This window comes from Pleurodeles waltl, chromosome 6, assembly GCF_031143425.1.
Source record: "Pleurodeles waltl isolate 20211129_DDA chromosome 6, aPleWal1.hap1.20221129, whole genome shotgun sequence".
NCBI classification, from domain to species: Eukaryota; Metazoa; Chordata; class Amphibia; order Caudata; family Salamandridae; genus Pleurodeles; species Pleurodeles waltl.
Window position 1 is genome coordinate 716,278,120 of NC_090445.1, and position 25,682 is coordinate 716,303,801.

Sequence of the window (25,682 nt, forward strand, 5' to 3'; positions counted from 1 at the left end):
AATTGCATCATTGAGTACCCGCAGGTCAACACACAACCTGAGGTCCCCATTAGATTTTACTGAAATTACAATAAGAGAAACCTGATCTGAGCATTCAATAGGTTCAATAACATTCACACAAATCCTTTAATATTTCCTTCATTTTCCCTCTATAATTTAAGGGAACATTCCTCACTTTTTGTTTTACAGGAACAGCATATTCCTTTAACAAAATTGTATGTTGAAAATTTTTCATACTTCCCAAGCGATTGCTAAATACAGTGGGAAACATTCTCTTTACGCCATGGTACAAATCGTTCTGCACATTATCCATTTCTACAGTGTACACTGATGGACTGGCACTAGGGTCCACTTTTAATCCTAATTCACATGTATGCGGCCAACCCAAATTATCGTACCACATTCTGCAATGAGAATTTCTCCCGGACACTTCTTCTCAGCAAATTCAATCTCTGCCTGCATTTTCCTTACAATCACAATTTTGTGGCCAGAATAGCTGCAGGGACTGGTTTTAGTGTTTTGTAATTTCCTTCCAGGCCATAATTGGCTGAACATGGTTTTGCCCATTATGGTGTACCATGCACAGGAGTCCACCATAACTTCAACTTGTACACCATCAATCTTCATGAAACACTTGGGAAATTGAAGGTCTCCCCTCTGAGTGATACAACTCTGAATGCTTAAAACCATGTTCTGCATTTTCTCCTCAAATTCATCATCGCCCACACTTTCCACAATGCAACTCACTTTTATTCCAAAACTTTTACAGTCTCGCACAAAATGTCAATTTTTCTTGCACATACTACAAACTTTACCAACTGCGGGACAGCCACTCAAATTTGCAAAATGCAAATTGGCAATACACCTAAAACACAATTTGACTTTGTTATTAGTTCCAGATTTGTTATCCCCACCAACAGAACGCGATACCGCCCATTTCTTTTTTTCCTTGCCATCTCTGTCACTTCCTACAGTACACACAGTGTCATTATCCTTAACTTCCTTCCTAATAGTTTGTATGCAATCCTCTGTAATTTCACTGCTCCTTGCCAACTCAACATCTGTTTTTAAAGATATTTCTCCTGAAGACCATAACTTTTCTTGTATTTTTTTAGATTTAGTTTTCATTAACAATTGATCTCTTAAAACTTGATCATATGTCATAAAATCAAAAGCGCAAGTAACAGCAAGGCCTCTCAGTACCTCCATATACTGGTCGATAGATTCATCCACCTTCTGTTCCCTGGAATAAAATTTATACCTTTCCATAACCACATTTATTTTCTGGCCATACCTATCCTGTAACTGTTTTAGTGCACATTTGTACACATCTTCTCTATTCGCATTATCTGTAGGTGGCAAATTTTAAAATTCTCTTAAACCAACAGCCCCCAAGCGATGCTTAACCAATGATAAATGTCTATCAGGTGAACATTCACCTTCTTCCAATACATCCACATATGCTTCAAATAGATCTAACCACTATTCCCACTGAATAGGTGGGTCCTCTGGTTCATTAAAACTAAATGGTGGAGGTTGAATACTAGACATTTTGCTGAACATTTTCAAAACAGAATGTGTATATATATATATATATATATATATATATATATATAAACTACAAGGTTCTAAGCAGAAGATTGCTTAAGTCATAAACGTCTTTCATATATCCATGAACTGCATAGTAATTGACTGAAAACTGCAAAATGAGTCTTAAATGTTTCTTGAAAGATTTTTAGATATCCATAAACTGCATAAATGTCTTTCAGATATCCTTGGATTGAAATGGTGTTCCACTAAACCAAAAAAAAATATATATATAAAAAAACAATGTGCACAAAGATATGCCGTTCACAGTTACCAGCAGTTTGTAGACTGTTTGTAGATAGAAAAAATAATTAACATCCAAATTGCAGGCAAAAGGTGTGTCTATCACCGTAGAATAAGGTTGGAAATTGGAAACCTTCCCAACATCCCAAGATGGCAGCGCCCACACTGCGTAGTATGCTCTCTAGGGGAATTTGGGCACACTCCTACCCACAATTCCAGTCGTCATTGCTGCATAAGATACAGCCGATTTGGTCCGTAGAAAACACCACCAAAGCACCTCTTCTGGAAGTGGCAGTCCTCAAAATGGCAGCACGCACAGACAGCGCCTTGGGTCCTCACCGAGATGGCCATACTGCCTCCAGAACGTGGAGATCACGATCGTCGAATATAAACAAAAACAAAAAAAAACGATCTGCGAAAACCGATCCTACATCACTCACTCCTGCCCGCCTCGTTACCATTGTTAAAACGAGGACAACTGGGTAAGAGAAATATTTTACTTAGATGAAATGTGCTAGTTCAATACTGGAGCGATGTAAACAATCCGCATTCCCATTAACCGCTGCCACTAGAATCCCCGGTTCCCTTCCTTGCGACGTAGATCGAATGTAGATCTCCACTCTACATACGATCCATGTGCCACAATGTGTTCCACAGCAGGGAACTGCTGTTGCTAAAAGAGCTGCATGTTTAGGTTTTAAGCACCTATAACTCTGCTGGGGGTTGTCCGTTCACTGAAACATTTCCACTGAGCCTGAGTATTTTTTTTTAGGTCTGGTGACAGCCAAGACCTTTTTTAATTTTACTACATGTATAATATACTTACCTATAGGGGTTTTCAGCCACTTCTCTCCATCTATAAGTCTGTTGTTATTCCCATGTTGCTTCAACCCCCACCCCCACATCATTCAGAAGGTGATAGTGGATCAGCCTACATAAGCCAATGGTTCTCTTCACTTTAAGTGACTACATTTTGCTCTCTCACAAGGAGCCCATCTGCACAGCAACTAGTTTTCTTCAGTTTTTGCTTTTCCTTTATAACTGCTTTAGTGTGGCCTTTGTATTTAGATCCTGATGTGATAGCAGGGCGTTTTGATACACATTCTCTCTTTATCAGATCTCATCCCCTGCCAATGCTGGTGTAAATTATTTTTTGAGTGTCTTGCTTTTCTGACTGTTACTATTACACAGCCCACCGAATTGTGTCAATTTGAAACTGTTCCACATTGTTGTGCTCTTTTTACTTTTGTCACCTTCTTTGTTTCCTTCTTTCTTTCCTAATCACTTTTATTCCTACTTTCTTTCTTTTCTTCTTTCTTTCCTGCTTTTTATTTTCTTTTTACTTCTCTGTCCTTTTTTCCTTCTTTATTGTCCTTTCTTTCTATTACCTTCTTTCATTCTTGACTTCTTTCATTCTTTTTTATTTCCTTCTCTCCTTACTTCTCTTTCTTTCTTCCTTTTTTCTTTCGTTCTTTCTTTCTTTCCTTCTATTTTATTTCCTTTTTCTTTCCCATTCTTTTTTCTTTTTGTTCTTTCCTTCCTTCCATATTTTTCTTTCCTTTTTTCTCTTCCCTACTCTTTCCCCTTCTTTTCTTTTTTCTTCCTTCTTTCCTTTACTTTCCTTCTTTCTTAACATCATTCCTTCTCTCTTTCCTTTTTTTTCTCTGTTTCTCTCTTTCCTTTCCCCTTCCTTTTTCTTTCTTTCTTTCTTGCAGCCAATGCCAGACTGATTGACTTTCCCTTTGGTGCCACGGAGCAATACGGTAATGTGTTGTTTTTAGACCAAACAAAATTGTTTGATTGTAGCAATAAATTTTTTTATATTGATGAGGGCCCAGCATATGCCCAAGCAATACAGACAAAACAAGAATTGCCAGAAGATTGGCAGCCAACGCAAGACATAATGGCTTTTCCAATACTTGTTTAGTTCTGGCAATAGCCAAGACCTTTTGATTTTACTAAAGTTTTATGTATAACATAGGGCCGCTCAGTCTGCCCTCTTCATCCAGTGGTCAGTTATTGTTTCATTCACATTTTGATTCTTCACATTAGTACTGATGATGATGGTCATGTTTGTGCATACAGCATTGAGCACACAGCCCACTTCAACCATTGTCAAACTTCACTGTGAGTGATGGCACTTTGCCTTTTCACAAGGCGCACACCCACACATTGAGTACTGTGCAATGTATGCTTTTTGAACCTCAAAAATGTTAAAGTAGTTTCGCTTTTAGCCAATGTTTGGTTTAGATTGTAGAGGGCCCAGCAACTTGCCTTGCAATACCTTTTTGCAAAACCCCAACAACTACTTTAGTGCGTTTTCTCTAATGAAGTGAGAATTCTTTAGATTTCTCTCAGAGATGAGGTCTAGGTTTCTACGAAAGATGTTCCAGGTGCCAAAAAGCTTAATTTTCAGGGTTCTGAGCCGAGTCTGTGTGGATTACAGCAGTCACAGTAGTTTATGAGCATGTTTAAAGCAGAATGCGCTATCTAGAATCACTCAGCAATGATTATAGCTTGGTAAGTGGTAGCATGAGATTCATATATAAGTGGCATTGAGTAGCTTGAAATTTATATGAGCGTAAAATGGATCTCATTTGAAAGATGAGTATATGTAATCCCACCAGGGTAGATGCATGTTCAGGTCTGTAATGCAGTGGGTAGTGGCCAAAAAGAAAGAATTAAAAAATGTGAGTTCGGAAATTCGCAATGTCACCTATCCAGAAAACTAAGTTTTAAATCAACCTAAGGTTCCAGTATCGGGCCACAAGCCCTCCACAGATCTAGGCTCCTTCCTGGACACTTGAGAGCCCCTTCTCCATTTAACAGCTGTATGCATGGCTGTCACCCAGGTGTCCACATTTCACCTGCCTCCTAAGGATCACAAACATTTGGTGCTAAGTGTACTCAGGGCTGTGGACTGTACACATCAAACATATAATATTTGGTCACTGAAATGATTTAACAAGTCAAACTTATAATAGAAGATTACTGAAATTATTTTTAGGTATGATACCTACAATACTAGATCCCTCCATGTACTTAACATAAGAAACCTATAGTACTAGAGCCTGGAGTGATTTCGCTGTACTACTAGACATACTGAAGTTATTCATCAGTTGCATATTTGAGAGCTGTTTTTGAATTAAGTCAGTCTGAAAATGTGTTCAGTGGAAATTCGACATAAACGGTTGCAAAACGAATGCACAGTTCCAGTGGGAGGCACAGGAGGCGGGAGGGGATCCTGGGCTGCACCTTCCATTTGCATATCTCTGGCTGGTCATAATGTTCTGTGTACTGCTGTTTGTGAATTCACGGGTTTATTTTAAAAGTTTAAAAAGTGCTGTGACATGTCACTGGTAATAGTTGGCCTCACAAGTCATCAGGCCTTGTGTATTGTAACTAGATCGCGGATTGCGGGGTGTGTGGGGTTAACTTGACACACACAGTGACTTTTAAGGAGGCACGGTCTGAAGGAAACTCGCATCCCTGGGGTTCGTTAATGTAGAACTCAATAATTACACTCTGTCCTTGCTTAAGGGAATCGGCTCCTGGAAAATTCTTGCAGGTGAACTCTGACACAGAACAATTCATTGCCACTGGCATCAGGTGAAAAAAACGTGTGTTGCAAAACAACTTGGTCGGTTAGAGAATGTGTTGCTCTTAATGCAACACTCATAAGAAAAATACAATTAAAATGAATCATTAGTACACCGCAAACACCTGGATATGTACCAACGTTGGTGATGAGAATCATTCATAAAGTGTTGTGTGTTTTCTTGATTTTGGTACCTTATTATTTTTTTCCAGTGCGAATATTATCCCAGAGGACACTTTAAATAGGACGTGCAGAAAAGTGTAATGATTTGTATTTCACATACGTTTCATGAAGTGTACAGTACACACTCATAGATTCAAAAACGAGATAGCTAAATTAGATTTTCTATGTGATTTTTCCTGCTAACATACATACTTTTTGTGCAAATAAGTAATTTAATATAAAAGACACACACTATATCGTAAATTTCATAATTTCCTTTTCATCTAAAAACAAAAACTCTACGACCTTTACCTAAAATGCTACATCTCATCTTTTATTGTTTTTCAAAATTATGAATTCAAAAGTTAACAAAGTCTTCAGTTAAATTTGAGAAATGAGAGTAGACCCTTTTAATGTGTATAGTGAGGCCTCAATTACTGATGGTCTTTTAATGCCTTTGTTTGAGTCCTACACTGCATTAATGTCATAATCAATATTTTGAAATATGTTAAAAGTAGTTTTCTGCAATCCTTCTTCAAACTAATGCCACTATATGTGGAGGAAGAACCCAATACATTACCACATGAATCTTTACACAGTTTCTGACACACTGACATGGTTCCTTTATTTGTGGTATAAGCTGCACTGGTTTTGTTAATAATGCTTTTTTAGGTCACAGCTTACGAGACAGCAGAGCTTGTCTGGTTTGCAAAAAGTCATCCTGGGGACATTCAGAAAGTTGGCCTAGGAATGCATTCTGCCCCTTTGCTTGCCACTGGCCTTGTAACTCACATTTTCTTGCTTTCCATTTGCTGACTTTATTTGTTTTAGGCAGTCCAGCTTCAGTTTGATCCTTCCCTTGCCAAAACCTTATTTAAAGAATCCTTCTGAGCAGTCCCTTTCTGTAAACAGGGCTGTAAATCTTGTTAATATCTCGTCACATTTGCTGTGCATGCAAACACTGAGGTCAAATGCCAGGCGCTGTCTTACAAGGGTGCTTGTTTACTTTTCTTTCTCTGACTTCAAAGTGAGAGGATTTATATGACAATCTTGCTGGGTATGAAAGTGTTTTTTTTTTGCTACCACATAACAACATTTAAACAAACTGTGTAAGTATTTCAAAATATATATGTGAACGCACAAATTAAACACTTTGTTTTTTATTTCTGAAGAGTGTTGGAAACAAATACTTTAATATGATCAAAACAAATCATTAAACTAGGCGATGCAATTTTCACAAATTTTCATCTGTGCACTGTATAGTTTTATTAGTCTGTATAGTTTTATTCGTCTGTGCAAATGTAATGGCCATTTCAGTTGAACGTGTGCTGCCTTTAATGGCAGTGTGCTACCACACTATGAATAGTCCAGTTTACACCACTGCACTCTACTCTGCATCACTCCACACCACTGCACTCTGCACCACTCCACTGTATGCCACTCCGCTCTACTCCACTTCTTGTTACACCGCTCTACTCTACCCTGTACCACTCTACTTGATGCAAATGCACTCTTCGCCAGACTGCTCTACCCGACTGCACTCTTTAATACTGCACACTACAGGACTCCTGTTTAGGCCACAGTAATCTACTCTGCACAACTTCACTCTATGCCGCTGTACTCTACGACACTCTGTAACACTGCACTCTGTGCCAATGCACTCTATTTCACTGCACTTTACTCTGTAACACTCAACTCTATACCCTGCACTCTACACCAATCCACTGTACGCCACTCTAATTAACTCTGCATAACTGCACTCTATGCCACTGCACTCTACTCCACTTTACTATATGCCATTACACACTATGCCACTCTACACTCCACCCTGCACCACTTGATTCTACACCCTGCACCACTTCATTCTACTCTGAAATAATCTACTTGATGCCACTGCACTTTACATCACTCTACTCCAATATGTACAATCCACTCTATGCCCCTGCACTCTATGCCACTCTACTCTTAACCACTGCACTCTACGTCAATGTACTCTCCACAACTGCACTCTATGTCACTGTAGTCTACACCACGGCACTCAACTCATATCACTATGCTCTATGCCACTGCTCTCTACGCCACTCTACTCCACTCTTCTTCACTGCACTCTGACACTCTACTTTGCAAAACTATGGGGGTCATTATGACCCCGGTGGTCAGCGAAAATATGGCAGTAAGCACTGCCAACAGGCTGGGGGTACTTACCACCATATTCCGTCCGCCACAGCGGTCGGAGTGATGGCTGCCATCTCCAGCCTGGCAGCCGTCACCGTTCCGCCTGCGGGATTATGACCCCGCCTACTGCCATGGTTTTCGTGGCTTTCTTAATGCCATGAAAACCATGGCGGTAGGCACTATCAGGGACAGGGAATTCCTTCCCTGTCACTGATAGGGGTCTCCCACCAACTCCTCCACCTCTCCAAAGCCTCCCTGCCCCACCTACATTCACACCCCCTTCACACTCACACACGCATTCCCATATGCATCCACGCATGCATACATCCATGCACACACACATCCGCACACACTTTCATACATACACGCAGATATGCATTCACATAACACAACATACACGCACTCACACCTCCATACAAGCACACACACATTAAACACGCAATGCACACCCGCATCCACACACACACAAACATTCATACACACACCCATACACACAACACCCCCCACCCCACTCCCATGTCGGAGACCCGACTTACCTGTGTTCAGGGAGTCCTCCGGCAGGAGACAGGATGGGGCGCTGCTGCCACCAGCAGCATCCGCCAGCAGAACACTGCCAGGCCGTATTATGCATCATAATACAGCTGGCGGCGGTCTACTGGCATGGTGCTGCTGGTGGCAGCAGCGCCACCTTACCACCATCCGCCGACATGGCCACAGCCGGATTTCTGCCATTCTTCTGGTGGAAATCCGGCTGTGGTCATAATAGGGCGGAGTCACGGCGACGGTCTTTTGGCAGCCGTCACCGCGGCAGTAGGCGGTTTTTACCACTGGTCTCTAAATGAGGGACTATATTTTCAGCCACTGAACTCTATGCCACTCTATTCTTCATTACTCCACTCTACACTTCTCTAGTCTACACCACTGCAGTGCATTACACTCTACTCTGCACCATTCTATGCTACTCTACTCTGCACTACTCTATGCTACTGCAGTCTATGCCACTTGACTCTTTGCACCACTCTATAGCACTGCACTTTATGCCATTCAATTCTACTCTGCACTCTATGCCACTTAAACTCTATTCTGCGCCACTGCTCTCTGCATCACTCAATTCTATGCCACTCCACTGTGCACCACTCTAGTTCACTCTACTCTGCGACACTGCACTCTATGCCACAGCACTCTGCCACGCAACTCTAATCTGCACCACTCTAATCTATGCCACTCTACTCTCCATCACTCCACTCTGTGCCACTCTACTCTATGATGCTGCATTGTACGCCGCTGAATTCAATGCTAATGCATTTAATGCCACTACAGTCTACACCGCTATACCCTGCAACACTTTTACGCCAATACATCTACATCAGTTCTCTCCATTCTATGCCACTCCAGTGTATGCCACTCGGCGTGACTCCACTCTATGCCACTCCAATAAACAACACTCTCTTCCACTCCACCCTACAACACTGTACTCCACTCTTCGCCATTCCACTCTACAGCACTCCAATCCACTCATATCTATGCCACTAACTTTTAGCCATACTGGACAGCAGCCACGCTGGTGTACAACATGGCTAAACACATTAGCAAACCCAATAGCTTTTCCTTAGGCAAGACTTATTGACTTTGCTAATGCTTGTTATTCTTTGAAAATATTTTTGATAGTTTTGCTTTTAGCTGAATTTGCAATAGGGAATTTGTATTTAGATTTTGAATGTAGTGTATTTGCAATCGTCTGAATTCCAATGACTGGTTCGGAAGATGACTGATGAGTTACAACAAGAGACTCCTGAATTATTGTCTACCATTGGTTTTGACGTTCAGGTAAGGTGGTCTACTAGATCTGTTGTCTTAAGTGGCTCATAAATAGACATAGAAGGTTTGAAGGAGTTCATCAGTTGCTGTATTCTTGGATCTTGCTCAGTGGTTAATCGACTGAAAGAGCAAATCTGCATACTTTTCCGGTTTGCTTGTTATACACTGCTAAGCATATCAGATGTCTTTTGTCTGTGGATCACATGTAAGTTAGTAAGTATTGGAGAACCGTGAAGTTTTGGTAATGGCGGAAGCAAAGTAGAGTTGTTGTAGGTTGGTAGGTGAATGGAAGCTCAAAAATGTAAATGGGGAATTATTATTGTAGTATGGTTCAGGGTAGAGCACACTTCATCTGGATTTTCAAAACATTTTCATAATATGTGGGTTATTAAATATGTGTAAACGTTCCCTGTGTTACTCTTTTGCAAACACACAGAACACAACTACCAATATGGCTAGATGTGAATTGGTGAGGAGTGACATAGCAGGGCAGAGTAAGGTTTCTTTGTGGATCAGAGTCCATTTAGTGAGTTGTGTGTAGCGAACAGAGGTTTTGATTTGATCATTTAATACATGTATGAATGTCAATTTATTTCGGTCTAGCTTTTGAGAAAGCTTTAACTATCGCATTAGACTCTGTTTTATCCAACATATTCAAACATAATATGTATACATAAAGGGGATTTCATCAGAGGGCATCTTTCATTGATCTGTTAAAATGTCAACCCATCACACATACAGCTTGGGGAAATGGACTAGCCCACTTTACAAACTTGCTTCCTTCACTTTAATTGACTGCACAAAGCCTAAGCTTGTTGTTCACTTCCACCTGAAAACAGTTAATTTCTCTTTATGAAAAAATCTGGTTTCAATTGTACTTTTTTATGGTATGTATTTTGCTTCTTACCTTTAGATACAAGGTATTTATTTTGCCTGCACTTTTGGTGCCCAGTTATATGACCATTTATTTTCTGTCTCCTTTTTAAAGTTATAAAGTGTTAAGTAACATTGTAGCTGTTGGTGACCTGAGTGCTTAATTATGTGATTATTCTGATCTCCTTTACAAATAACAATCATAATCAAATGTATGCCACTACTGAACGGCTTGTTATTTAAAAAATAGCACTAGTAAAATGATGACATCAAAGAATGATTTTCAAATTTAAAATGTTTAAGACAAGGATGTGGTTGCCTGTTTATGTGTCAATTGTTTCTTTTTGTGGCATATGCTTGTAAAAATACTTAAAACTTTACCATTACACAGACCTACTTGCTTTGCCAATGCTTGCTACATTTTGGTCTTAGAGGGTCATTATGAGTTTGGCGGTCTTTTGGGAAGACCACTGCGGTGGCCGCTGCCAAAAGACCGCCATGTTAGTGGTAATCCGACTGCTAAAAAAACAGCCAATTTCCTGAAACCGCCAGGACACTGGGGGATGGAAAAAAGGCGGTCCCACCACCAGCACCGCCAGCCCGACAAAACTCCTCCCATCAGATTAGGATTCATAAATCATGACAGCGGTTCTTCCAGGGTGGAAAACCGTTGGCAGTGAAAACTGCGGTGGTCTCCACTCACATCCACTGAACACAACACCACATTGGATAGTTTGAATACCCCACACCTGACACACATCCACACACTCGACACACCTACACACTGCACTATAAAACATACCACAATCCTTTGCAACCTGAATGCTACACACAGCCACATAGAAGAAATAACAAACCCACAATTATAAATAAAATACTTTGCCACCTATACACATTTCACCACGCATACATCACACACCCGCACAACACACAATTTACTTTTACACGCAACACACTGCAACCATCACCTACGCACATCACAGCACCAACACCTCATCACTTATATATTTCTCACTCTTATTCCTTTAACACTAGCTCCCAATCTTTACCACCTCTACCATGTCCCCACAAAACACCCATGTTTCAAGGATGACAAATTGAGGGTCATGTTAGATGAAATTGTCAGGGTAGTGCCACACCTGTTCGGAGCACCGGTCCATCAAACATCAACTGCACGGAAAATGGAGCTGTGGCAAAGAAAAGTCGATAGGGTCAATGCTGTAGGCACCTATCCACGCACAAGGGAGGACATCAGGAAGAGGTGGCACGACCTCCGGGGGAAGGTGTGTTCCCTGGCATCCAGGCACCAGCTGGCGGTCCTCAAAACTGGTGGTGGCCCCCCTCCCTACTTTCACATCTTGGGAAGAGAAGGTCTTGGACATACTGCATCCTGAGGGTCTGACAGTAATATCTGTGGGAGTGGAGTCTGGTAAGCACACCATTCATGTCATCCAATTGTATTCTCCTGCATGCTCCCTCACCACCTTATCCCTCCTCAATTAACAAACCAGCCACCACTCCTCAGTCCAAATGTGCTAATACCCCTCACTGGCATGCCAATTGTCCACTAAATTCATCTGGCACCACAGCCCATGGGAATGGCATGTGACGTTCTGGGAACTGATAGCACTGCAACTCCCAGAAAGCAATATCCCAAAATAATGAAAACCTGAGCAGTGCACCAAAAGTGAGTTGTCATGCATGTGAAACTAACTACCAGTCTAACCCACCTTGAACTGGGAAACAGTTTATGGCAATAACAACAATGCCAAGGCCCACTCCCACCATCATTGCATGCAAAACACAGCTACTGCTGAGTGCCCCATCAAACTGCCCTTATACCTAATATACCTAAGATAGAAATATACTCACCTGGTGGTGAAAATCTAGATGTCAAAGTGAATGCACGTGCAATACGTCCAAATAGAGGTCAATGTCTATTGCTTACTCCCATACTGTGTCCCTACTATGACACTATTGTGCATTGTCTAGCTTTTAATTTGTACCATGTATCATGCCAGATACTTGACTAGGCAACAAAGGTGACCACCCATGTAAATAATCAGAGAAGAAGAGATGGTATGAACAGTCTAATGACTACCAACATAGTTTAACATCTTCAAGCATGGTGTATGGTATTAAAATTACAGAGACTCATTTTACACTAAGTAAATGTTTTCAGCAGCTGCCATTGTCATTACTGGGGATCATGTCAAGGCACAGTGTGTATCTCACACAACATCACCAATACTCTAAAGGACATATCACTTGTTTTATCTCTTACTGCAACTCTGTGTTCCACTTCCCGCACAGGTAACTCTACCAAGACTGACCCTACCCCCCTGGATGAAATCCCCAGTGAGGACAACACCCCTGGATTTGTGGACACTGAGGAAGAAGCTGGACCATCAGTGATACCTGGTCAGTCAACAACGGTCAGCCTCACCCTGCAACCATTCAACCCCAAACCTGTGTCCCAAGGACTGTTTCATCCATTGTGTGCCCCCTGTGCAGGTACCTGAGTCTCACCGTGTCATCCCTGACAATGATGGTCTTGCCACCACTTAGAGTGGGCACACTGTGCCAGGGACACAGGCATATGGAGTAGGGTGCAGAGGATGGGGCCTCCAAGAGACAATACTGACCAGGAAACCATCTCCCAAGTCTTGGGAGCCTACCATAATTCCCAGGCTTGATAGGCCAGGTAGTCACCATGATGAGGGAAATCCAACAGCTGCAGAGGGATAACCACCAGCAAGTCATGCAGCAGTAGCAGGCACAAAATACCATCCTGGCTTCCATTGCTGGGGTGCTGAAGGACATTAATACTACCATGAGTAGGTCTGCCACACAACATCAGGCCTCTTCCACTATTAATGACTCTCCAGGCCCTTCAACATCTGCAGCTGCTAGTGGAATGGAGGCCCTGCCAGGGGAAGGACATACCTCAGACACACCACCCTCTAGCAGAGGAACCCCCACACAAACGTGGACATCCACCCAGACATCCAGGAGGAGCAGATGCCAAGACCAAACTTACTGCCAAGAAGTAAACCTCTCCTGACTGTTTCCCCTTGTGTGCCACAGATATACCCTGTTGACTGTTCTGAAACCTAACTCCATTTTCCTGTGTTGCAAGGACACTGGACTTGTGTTACCTAACGGTGTAGAAGCTACCCTGATGATTTCAGCCTCCATGACAGAACCTTTCACTGTAACTTTGTGGTTTTTTGGTTACTATTCACACATACTATTTTGCACTCCCATATAAATAACACTTTAACGCAGGCCCTGTGTAAGTGTCATTCATCAACGATGTGCAACTGTCATCTATGCCAAGTATGGTATCAATATGTCCCTCTGTATTGTAAAAGCTTTGTTATGGACATCACATGTGTACTCTACCACCAGGAAACTCATTACACTGGGTTTATAACATAGACAGAAGCCAATAAAGCTGTGTCCTACATCTCCACACATTTATTCCAAGACTTGTAAAGAGCAGAACGCATAGTACTGCTAGTGACTTATGATTGTCAGCTTAGGCTTCGAACCCCTACCAAGCCATAGGGTAGAGAAGTTAGGGACATGCCAGTCTTTCTACAAGCCAGGAGGCGTACAGATTGGTCCTTTGTTACACCATGTAAAGCCTTATCACATACCACTACCTTAGCTTCCGAATACTCATACCCCATTATACAGACAGACATCAGTACTGATGTACCCAGCCTAGGGACCTTTCGCTTACATTTCTCACGTACCTGTAGGCTTACCGCTCACCTATGTCAGTCCACAGAGATATGCACATAGGTCTGCAAAGTAGGAATACACTGACTCTTATATTACAGGTCGGTCACATACAATATAAACCATTATGATGAGAGAGGCTCTGGGTCAACATTTTTACGTGTCAGACACAAATGGACACACAAATGACACAATTGACCACCTCCAGTACCAAACAGGTCTTCTTGGTGGGAAAACACACTTCCACCCCAGTGTCCTGACAAGCTGGCCATATTAGATACACTCCGCATACTTATGCCAATCAGTACCTGGTTTCATCCTTGTCCATTTCTCATGTCTGCTTGCAATTCCCATCTACCTCTGACACTCTCTGTGACTTGTCAATGATGAAGAGCCTAACCGAAACTCAGCAAATATGTGATTGACAGAGATGAGGGATAGGACATAGTTGTAAACATACATCAATTCTGACAAGCCATTTTCACAAGTGTGACTGCATGTGCAGGAACAGATCAGGAAATGTATACATTCTGTTCTGTGCACAATACCAAATTACAAACTGCATGCACAAATGACTCATTGGCATTGGAGCTACCTAAGACCTCATGGATGATGCTAGATAGGAGGTGACATGCCAGCCATCAATTATAGGTTACAAAATGTAATCTCACCATCAAGAAGACATCACATTCCTGCAGTCAGTTGAAGTACTAATTGATGAGATCTGCCCTGGAGTCTCCAGCTTCATCTTCATCTGGCTCTTCGTCACTTGGCAAATCTGCATTTCCACCCACAGGTTCTGCTGCCTCCTACACATCCCGTATGAATGGTATCTGACGCCTCAGAGCAAGGTTGTAGAGCATGTAGCAGGCAACAATTATTTGACATACCTTATTGGGTGGGTAGAGGAGGGCTCCTCCAGATATATCCAGGCAGCGAAATCTTGCCTTCAGAAGCCCAAAGGTCTGCTCAACTATATGCGTTGTCCTTCTGTGGGCCTCATTGTAGCGACTTCCCCTGGCGTTGTTGGGTACCTCACTGGTGTCAACAACCAGGGATGGTTAGGATAGCCTGAATCCCCTGTAAGGAATATAACAACACAAACATGAGTCCAGGACATGCACATTTGTGATAACAAGAGAGAAACTCAGCAAACACACATGTCAAATGTGACTTACCAACCAGCCAGGCTTCTCTGTGTAGGGTCGTGTCATCGGCAGTGGGATATTGCTGTTGCACCTGATGAAGGAATCATGGACTGATCCTGGATACTTTGCATAGACTTGTGAAATGTGATGATCTGCCAAACACACCACTGGGACGTTGATGGAGTGGTAGTGTTTCATGTTCCTTTATACCTGTTCACTGGCACTGGGGGGAACCAAGGCAACATGGGTGCCATCTATGTCTCCAACCACATGTGGAATGTGTACCACTGCACAAAACTCTGCCTTCACATAGGCCAAATCTGCACTTTGAGAAAACCTGATGTAGCTGTCCAGGTGTTTCAACAACGCACACACTACATCCTTCAAAACTAGGCTGAACATGGGATGAGACATCCCTAAAGTTAGGGCCACTGTATTCTGAAAGGATCCAGTGGCCTACAAGTGTAGCACTGATATGACTTTAACGATGGGAGGCATTCTATTAGGACTTCGAATGGCAGGCATCAGACATGGCTCCAACCGATCGCAAAGGTTCGTCATAATCTGGCTATTCAGGCCATAGATCTATATAATATGTTGCTCCTCTATGGTGTGCAGGTCTGTCTACTGGTTGCCGGTACACTGGAGGTAGACTTCCTCTCCTCATGCCAGGGTAACTATGTGGAAAAACAAATAGATTATAGGTGACTTTTACGATGTACACATAATCAATATGTTCATATACAAGTCAGACATATCTGCTGTCGATGTCTGAGACAACATATGACATCTGAAGTACAGGATCTTGCTATTCATCTTATGACACTCCCCTTGGTTCCCATTTCCTGAATCCTCTAATGTACTATACATGCATGCTTATTTGTGACTGTCAGTGTTTGATAGTCCAACTTAGTGTGCATGTGAAACATATTTGTAGCACCTATGCTACATTACCAATGCACATAGGATGTAGAGAATAGAGGTACATTACCATTTCCTCTGTCACACAGCTTTTACTACTCACATGCACAATTAGACTACTAAACATGAAGGCAGCACTCACTCATAATTCACACAATATAGGAAATCATTAATGACTCAGATTCCCATACTTTCCCATACCTATAATTGCATCAAAATGGCAGCTGTCTGACTTACTGTACTGGACATGAGGAAGTGGCCTTACTTTGCCGGCGGATGTCATCATGGCTGTAGGCAGTTACAACCACGGTGCCATTGCCATTGGAAGACATTGCTGCCTTTGGCAAACTTGGCCCATTGGCGATGCCCACCGGCTGTGACAGTCCTATACGTGGTGGCCATGACCGCCATCTTCTGCAGTATTGCTCACTTGACTCCTGACACTGCTGCAAGCAAGACCTCCACTACCTGAGCTACTGTGTACTGCCTCTGGGAGCCATCATGCCACATCCTGCAGGAGATAGGGCCCCAGCCTTCACCCCAGAAGAGCTGGACAAGCTTGTTGAGGAGGTCCTACCCCTGTATGAACAGCTATATAGTGCACCAGAGGAGCAGGTGAGTCCAATGGTATACCACTGTGTGAAAGTTGGAGTGTATGATGGTGTACATGAAATATGAATTAGCGAAGGTTTCACAACTCATGTCTGGGTGTATGGAAATGTGTACTTGTGCTTAGGCAGACATAGGCCCTCATTACGAGCCTGGCGGTCTGTGACCGCCAGGCTCGCGGTTGGCGGGAGCACCGCCGACAGCCCGGCGGTGCCCCGCAGGGCATTCTGACCACGGCGCTTTGGCCGCGGTCAGTGCAGGAAAACCGGCGGTCTCCCGCCGGTTTTCCGCTGCCCGTTGGAATCCTCCAAGGCGGCGCAGCTTGCTGCACCGCCGAGGGGATTCCGACCCCCCCTACCGCCATCCAGTTCCCGGCGGTCCGCCCGCCGGGAACCAGATGGCGGTAGGGGGGGTCGCGGGGCCCCTGGGGGCCCCTGCAGTGCCCATGCCACTGGCATGGGCACTGCAGGGGCCCCCGTAAGAGGGCCCCTAAATGTATTTCACTGTCTGCTGCGCAGACAGTGAAATACGCGACGGGTGCAACTGCACCCGTCGCACAGCTTCCACTCCGCCGGCTCGATTCCGAGCCGGCTTCATCGTGGAAGCCTCTTTCCCGCTGGGCTGGCGGGCGGGCGGCCTGAAGGCGGCCGCCCGCCAGCCCAGCGGGAATGTCAGAATTACCGCCGCGGTCTTTCGACCGCGGAACGGTAACCTGACGGCGGGACTTTGGCGGGCGGCCTCCGCCGCCCGCCAAGGTCAGAATGAGGGCCATAGTGTCACATGGTGGATGGTGTGTAATGTAACTTCATTCATATACAGCATAGATTGCAGCATGGACAACAATGATGTGGTGAGAAATGTTTCTGTGGACACTCCATGTTATGGACAATCATGTGTGCTGGTCATATGTGTGTAGTCAATTCCAGGTAGTGATCATGGGACACTCCACTTCACACATAGGCTGCCTGCAGATGCTTAATTGTGAAGGTGTTTGAACTTGGAGGATGGGAATGTTTGCCTACTTGCTGTGACTAAAGTGTTTTGACCACTTTTGTTGGTATGGTGCATTTGGACATGGCTTTCTCCTTTTGTCTGTGTCATCCATGCAGGTCAATGCCCATAGAAAAAGTGAATCTGGTATGCCATTGCCAAGAAAGTGCAGACCCTGGGGGTCCACAGCCAGCAGAGCACTCACTGTAGAAAGTGGTAGGAGGACCTGAGACGCTGGGCCCAGAAGACTGTAGAGACCCAGCTGGGGATATCCTCCCAACGAGGGAGGGGTGCCCGTCTGAACTTGACCCCCCCCCGTGGCCCGCATTTTAGCGGTGGCCTACTCTGAGGTGGATGGGCATTTGAGGGCAGCACAGCAGCCTCAAGGGAGTAAGTACTGATTACAGACATTTAAATCCCTCTGCCAGTTAAGTGTTTGATGTGTAAGTATCTTAACTGTAACAATGTCAAAAGTGCCAAAGGTAAAAGGTCTCCTAGGAATCCATAGAAGTACAGATGGCACCTTTGACACATAGGTGTGGAAATGGTATTGTGTATAGGGAAATATAACTCACCTACGTTAAGCCCATTTTATGACAGCATGTGATGATGCACATGTGACTGTATAATATGTATACCTCTACATTACCATACATATGTGTAACCTGCTGTGTCATCCTTCCTAACTACTGATCCTTAGTCCAGATATCCTGTTGGTAATTTGTTCAGCTCTTTGGTCTCGGTCCATTCCTGTTTCACTGGATCTAGCTCTATGTGTAACATAGGGTCTGACAAGTGAGAAACAGGCCAAATATTCCAAAGTTGTGAAATAGATGTCAACTTCATGTGAGGGTGTTATCTCATTCAGATAGTTCACATAGCATACTTGCTACACTTACTCAGATGTGTGAGGAGGTGACCCCAGTGTTAAGTGTGGGCTGTACTTTGGCAAATGTGATGTTTCATCAGGGTGGACATCCTCCATGATGAAAAGCATGGTGGTATTCATACATTCCTAGTGCAAGACATATCATATTCATGTGACTTCAGACTAGTTGTACCATGTACGTGGTATTGAGAAGGTAAGTGGCTAGCCTACTATTCACTTAGCCAACTTATTTTGCCCATCCTACATAGAGCAGGACATCTCCTAAATAGGTACAACATCCACTGTATTTTGACAAATTCTTGCGTATATTGATACTTCCTGCCATTTGTATGATTTAAGGTGTAGGTTTGCCATACTTACTTTTGCTATTCTGAAAATGTTTTAAAGTATTTTAGTATTGATAAGCTATTTTAACCATGACCACATAGTGTTGCTGGTGCTGTAGTTTACAGTTACATGTTGGTGGAACGGTATATGCTGTCAGTCAAATTGCTGGACTCTAGGTGTGTGTGTAAATCGTAGATGTGGTTTATGTCAGGGTAACTGTACTCCAAAGATGTAAGGTGACTCATGTCTGAAGTGTTGATAGTAATGTTGATCATTTGATTAGGTCATTTTGAGGGTGCTACTCAGTATGATTTGTGAAGTTGTATGTGGCCTTCATGCACACAACAGGTGTCCATCATATTGACGGTGTTGGGCATGATCCCTATGACCGTCTGTGGGCGCATCCTGTGTGCTAAGTACACTGCTATTGCCGTACATTACTTTGTTTCCTATGTGAGAATGACAACGCTGAGTACGTCCTGATTGTACAATCCTTTCCAAAAACACAGTTGATACATGTGTTGGAGAAATTGTTTGGGAGTCTATCATGCTTCAAACTTGGATATGCCAAATTCTGTAGATGCATCTGAGTCCTTTGCCATTGTGAATGTTTTAGACACAGTTACAAATTAGAGATGTCATAGATGAGCAACATGCTGTGTGGAACTTGGATTGTGATGAGGTGATTTTCATTGAACATGGCATCTGGCAATGGACTGAGCAAGTGTAGATTTGGAGTAGGTATGAATTTGATAGAAAATTAACACTGATTTCCATGAATGGTTTGTTGTTTCACAGTGATGCTCTGTTTAGGGACATGCTTATTATGTTGACAAATCATCTTGTGCAGGAATAGTGTGTGTTTTACCTGTACTGATAGGATAGTGATGTAGTGGTCAGATAGTAGGACAGTAGGTCAGCTAGTAGGGTAGTAGGATAGCATGCTGGATGTGACGTTGTTATATAGGGTTGTGAGGAGTATGTTGTTGCAACATGATGTTGGCTCAAAATCTTTCCTACCTGGGGATGTTTTACACATAAATGTGATATTACTGTTGTGTATGGTGTAATGTATGCAAAGAATGTGATGACCCTACCTTTCTCTTTGTTTCTCAGCATCAGCAGGCAAAGGAGATGGGCCGAGTGGGGAAGCTGATGGCCAGGGGACCTGGAGTGCTGATACCACTGAGGGCGAGGGGAGTGCCAGGGGGTAGACAGGAGCCAGTTCTTCATTGTCAGAAGCCTCCTCCAGTGGACACTCCCGGGCGGTAGCAGACCCATCTGGAACCACCCCAGCACCATCTAAGTCCTCCACCCGCCTTACTACCAGTACCCTTCCTGTAGCTCCCAGCCCAGTTGGCCGTGCCCGCTCACCCAAGAAGGTGGGCGTCTTTGTTGCCGCGGGCACCTCTGTCCCTGCCCCTGAAAACCCTGCTGCCCTCAGTGAGAAGGCTATTGACCTCCTGAGGTCCATCTCTGTGGGTCAGTCGACCATCGTGACTAAACCAATTTTCACTGATCCAGCCACCATACCAATCCTACTCACAGACAGCACCACAGCAGACCCTCAGACATCCACCTCAGTCACCACACCCACAGACATCACCACCACTGACACGCCTACATGCAGCACATCCACCATACTTGCAGTCATCGGCCCAACAATCACCCACCGACCATGGCATCCCCCAGCATCTCCACCCCCATCACACCTGCACTCACCCAACCAATAGACACCCACCACCTACAAACATACCTTGCACAGACATGCACCCAAGACATCCACAACAACACAAGACAACTACTCCCTCCTTCTCCACACCCAAACCCTTTTGCCATGACCGCCCTCATGTGTGTAAGAAATCTTTCCTTTCTGAGTTTGCCCTTTTCCCCACTCCTTTCCCACCTCATGATACCCCTAAATGTTCAGTGTCTCCCCCCATGTCTGGCCCTTCCACCTCCAAGACCTCCCCTGCCCCCCCTGCAAGTACCCTCTCACTGCCAAGAAGCCTATCCCTCCTAAGAAAACCCAACCCTCCCCAAACCTAAGATGAATTCAAGATCCCCCTCCCAAACCAGATCCAAAAGACCCCCTTCCAACACCTAAGCACAACCCCCCCCCTCCACCAACCTCTCCCCGATAACCCTTGAGGTGCCTGCCTGCTGCCATGATGCCCATACCTGTGGAGATTACATGGCATTCAGGAGTCAAGTTCAGGGTAAGGATATGTGCACTGTGGGCATTGGCACTCTTCTCTATGGACTGGCCTATGGTCTTTGTTTTTCCTAATAATTGTGTACAATAATAATTTGAGCCAACCTGTTGCTGGTTCCCTGCTTCAATCTGGGTCATGCATTTCTTTCCGTAGTATGGAGATGTTCATGGCTAACATTAGTTGTGTGTCTGTATGTGTGTGTGCTGCTTGGGCTACATGTGTTGCTTAGCCAGTATGTGAGGTTGTGTGCAGTGCTTATGTCATAAAGTGGAAGGGTGTGTGTTGTGTGTTGGACATTTGTGTGTTCAAGATTTTTTGTGGTCTTGGGATTGAGTGTTGTTTGTGCTGAGATGTGTTTGTTGGTGTGTAGTGTGGCTTTGTGTGCTTGACTGTGTGCATGTGCATGTTTTATGAATGATATGTTAGATGTCATGCTCTGTATAAGTCGTTTGGTAAGTAGAATGGTTGTGTATTTGAGTGTATTTTTTTGCCTCTTGGTGTTACGTTGGGATGTATGTGTAATATGTCCCTAGGTAGTGTCCTCTGTGGATCCCTGCCTTGAGATTGGAGTTGGTGCGGTGGTGTTGTGGTGTTGTGGGGTACTGTGTCAGTGTGGGCCTTTGCAGTGTTTCCGTGCATACCTGCATGTGTTTGTGACATGTTTTTCTGTGTGTGTCTGTGTGTTGGCCGCAGAGTGATTGTTGTGCATATGCGTGTGTGTGTCTGTATGTGAGTGTGTGTGTTCGTGTACTGTTACGTGTGAGTGTCATCTTCACACCCTCTTCCCGAATGTATGTAAAGTGCGTGCATGTAAATGTGAATGTACAATACCAGGTAACAGTGTGCACTTACAGTTGCTGTTGTCGCAGCAGATTGCAGAGTTGTTGGGAGTGCAGGAGCAGCGGGAAAACGTGTAGTTCAGGTTCCATGGGGGCTCCGGACGAGTACGGCTTCCTGAAGGTGAGTGTTTCCTTTTGTGCAGTTTGTTTCTGCCTGGGTTTCCAGGGTGGTGAGACCGCAGCGGAAACCTTGGTGGTGTGTAACCTTGTGATCTGTTCGGCAGAAACATGGTATCCGCCGGCCTGCAGGTGCCTTCCATCGTCCATGGCGGTCTAACCGCAGTGGTGGTGCCTGCGGTGCTTTGGCTGTATTCTGTTGTGAATACCTCCATGGTCATATTTTGACAGTCTTCTCTACCAGCATGTTGGCAGTACGACCGCCAACACCGACATGAAGGTCCTGAGACCGCCAAACTCGTAATGAGGCCTGATATTTGAGGACTCAATTGTTATTTGTCGCTAATATATGAAATTAGGAGTATGAGATTATTGAAATGTAAAGTATGCTTGTTTTGGGGTAAAAAAGATAAGGCATGCCTGTCTATGATTTGTATGTAGCAAATTTGTGACAAAATAATATTTTAGTATGAAGACCTTGTGCGAGTAAATAGCTGCAAGTAAGGTCAGTAGAGTTGTATGTACTTGATGCTATCCCATGACTCTTATTACGAATGAGGGGTACCTTCCTCGTAGGATACAAATTTTGAAGCACACACGCCATAGTATTTACACTATTAGTGAGAATAAGTGCACAAAGCATGACTTCCTGGTAACATCACATGCTGTATGATTGTGGGAAAGTATATGCCCGTATTTACGTATTTCCATATAATTCGGTAGATTTAAAAACGTTTTCCCGAAACTGTGTGTATTTGTATCAAAGTGCTGAGGTGTGTATATATTTGCGCCTCTATGTAGGGATGAGTTGATGTGTTTATGCATATGTTTTTGTCTGTGAACCCTGGCCGCAGTACACTGATCCCTAATATTTCTGATTTGCTATGAACAAATGAAATAATCGCTCTGACACTACGTGGTCTGACCGACCCTGCCCCAGCCTTACTGCCTTACGCGGCTCTCGGGGATCTAGAAGACCGTATCCCTAGTCCGATCCACTCTTCTGATGCGTTCTGCAGAAACAGATGCTGTTCTCACATCCCTGTCAGTCACACAGGCTGGGGGTTCTCTCTGTGCTCCCAGCGCTCCTGGGCTCGCATAAATCCAGGTTTTTATGGAAAGTACTGGCAACCAACATCTGTTATCCTCTTACACTAATTGACCTTTGCGGAAATGTATTAAATATGATATACAGCCTCCATTTTGGAATAGATTTGACCATGCTGGAATGTTTCGCTTCTTTATCAAAGCAGGCCCTATTGAGATATTACTGTCCACTCTTGAACGACAGTAGGGTTCGGAAATCTACACATCCTTCAAAAACTAAGGCAATAATAAATTATGGGCGGTAGGAATCCTGAGTGTAAAAGCTGCCAGTTAAAGTAAGACAAGCTGCAGCCTGTGTGATCGCTGACTTTAATTGCTTTACTGCTGATGCTCCCTATTACAGGAAAAATAATACTAACGCAAAACAAAGAGATTCCATATCAGACGTATAAAAAACGATACTGTTACAAATAAATAGCATTGAAAATGTTTCAATTTTGAGGATGAGATTCTGAAAAAACTCTAAAATTGTCATAATTGACTATTTCAAAGGTCTCTCGCAACGGGAATGTCCTGAGTGTCTCGGGTCACTACCATCGTCGCCTTCCCATCAGTTTCCACTCCGAACTCTCCCTCTGCTCTGTCCCTTTTCTTCCCACATCTCTTTCAGAAGTGTCTCTGCATGTCTTACACGTCCTCTCCTTCCTCTTCACCGGAGTCGCTTAGTTGTCTCCTTCTGCGGGTGCTTCCTTTCGTCTTCTCCACTTTTCCATAGAAACACCTACGCACACGCCTCTCCCCACCTGCAAACACTGCATTTTCTTTTTATTTTGTGTGCTGCAGCCATGTACTTTCTCCACACGCCTTTCCATGAAATCGTAACTACAACTGGCACATACGTGGTCATTACACTTAACGCTACCAGCCTAGGATTGTGAGGGTTTGTAGCGTCAACACTTTTAAAATCCACTGGCAGGCACTGTGAGAAATCCACACTACCCTCGGAAACTACGCCAGAGCATGAATACTCATCTGTAGTCTGCACCGGGGCTTCAAAGCTGTAGGGACACCCGGTACTGAGGCCCTGCACTTTAATTTGAAAGGGGGAGTACCAGCACTTCTCGGCGCAGCTGCAATGCCTCTAATGGGAGAGAGCAGCACTTCTCTGAGGGAAAAGGCACTCTTAAGAGCGGGTGCCTGCACTTCTAGATTTCCATTTAAAGCACTGGTCTGAACACACACAGCCACCTAGAGGATACCCAGCTCGCAGTAAGCACCGTAGAAGATCCGTGTTACACAAAATAAAACTACTGAAACAAGACATATGGTAAAAAAAATGTTCTTAGGGAATAGACGAACAGGTGTCAAGCGACACGAAGTAAAGGTGTGAAATTTGAAAGAACTGTACAGGTGGTTTGTATTAATTATTTTAGGGTTCTTACACTCATTGTCAAGAAAGTAATCAGTTCCCTGCGAAACTAAAAAGGACAGTTGGCTACACTGGCACCTCTTGGCTGGCTTAGCTTTCGCTGGCACTTAGATTTCTAACACAACCACGGAAAGACAACGGAGTCTCTTCGGAAACAGCACATTTCACTCCACTCCGGGAACGATGTGCACACAATAAGATGTACACGCCTCGAGTTCTCGTTACTCGTGTTGCGAACCAGAGATAACCGGGCAGCGTGCGCGGGGGATCGGTTGCAGGCCGCGGTGGGCGAGCGTTCGCCCGAAGGAATCCGGGACACTCGATAGCCCTCCGCAGACAGCAGCACCTTGTTTCGGAACGAGTTCAGCTGGATTGGCGTACGGAAGAGCGTGATGGCACCGTGGAACCCAACACTAAGCCATCTCGCCAGGCCTACTCGATATCTGCCTCCGAGACAATGGCTGGCTCTTGTCATGTTATTTTTAGCTACCTCGAGCTTCGGCTAACTAGTCTGCACTACGCATGCGCCCTCTCTTGTGCAGTTTGGGAGCTGTAATTGAGGTCCCTGTCTCAATTCTACAAAGTCGCGTGGAGTGTCACACAGCCACGCTACTTAATATTCACCATTCGTACTTCAAAGACCACACATCGAGTTGGTACTGTATCCCAACTATTATAACGGGCACAGCGAATATATAATCTTCTAAACTTTTTTTCCCTAAAGGTTCTGTCTGTTTATATTTGCCAGGGAGATGTCCTGCCTGTCAGGGACTCGCGGCTCCCAGTTGTCCTCTGTCGTTGTCTCTAAGACACCAAAAGTAAAAGAACTGCAGCAGGGCGATGCCTCGTGGACTGGTGATCTGCCTCTGGTTGGTTGGGTCTACAACCTCGTGGTAGGTCTGGGGCACTGCCTTCATGTGGCCGGCGATCCTACGCTCCACAACCCA

General features: G+C 44.1%; 1 long non-coding RNA gene across 1 annotated transcript in view; it reads left to right on the top strand.

The window, feature by feature from the left end:
• The first annotated feature begins 2,069 nt into the window (after positions 1-2,069).
• LOC138300197 (uncharacterized) overlaps positions 2,070-25,682 on the top strand; it is a 134,495-nt gene continuing 110,882 nt past the window's right edge. The window contains exon 1 of the long non-coding RNA XR_011204887.1: positions 2,070-2,312. This is a non-coding gene — a long non-coding RNA (uncharacterized lncRNA). The remainder of the gene's footprint in view (positions 2,313-25,682) is intronic.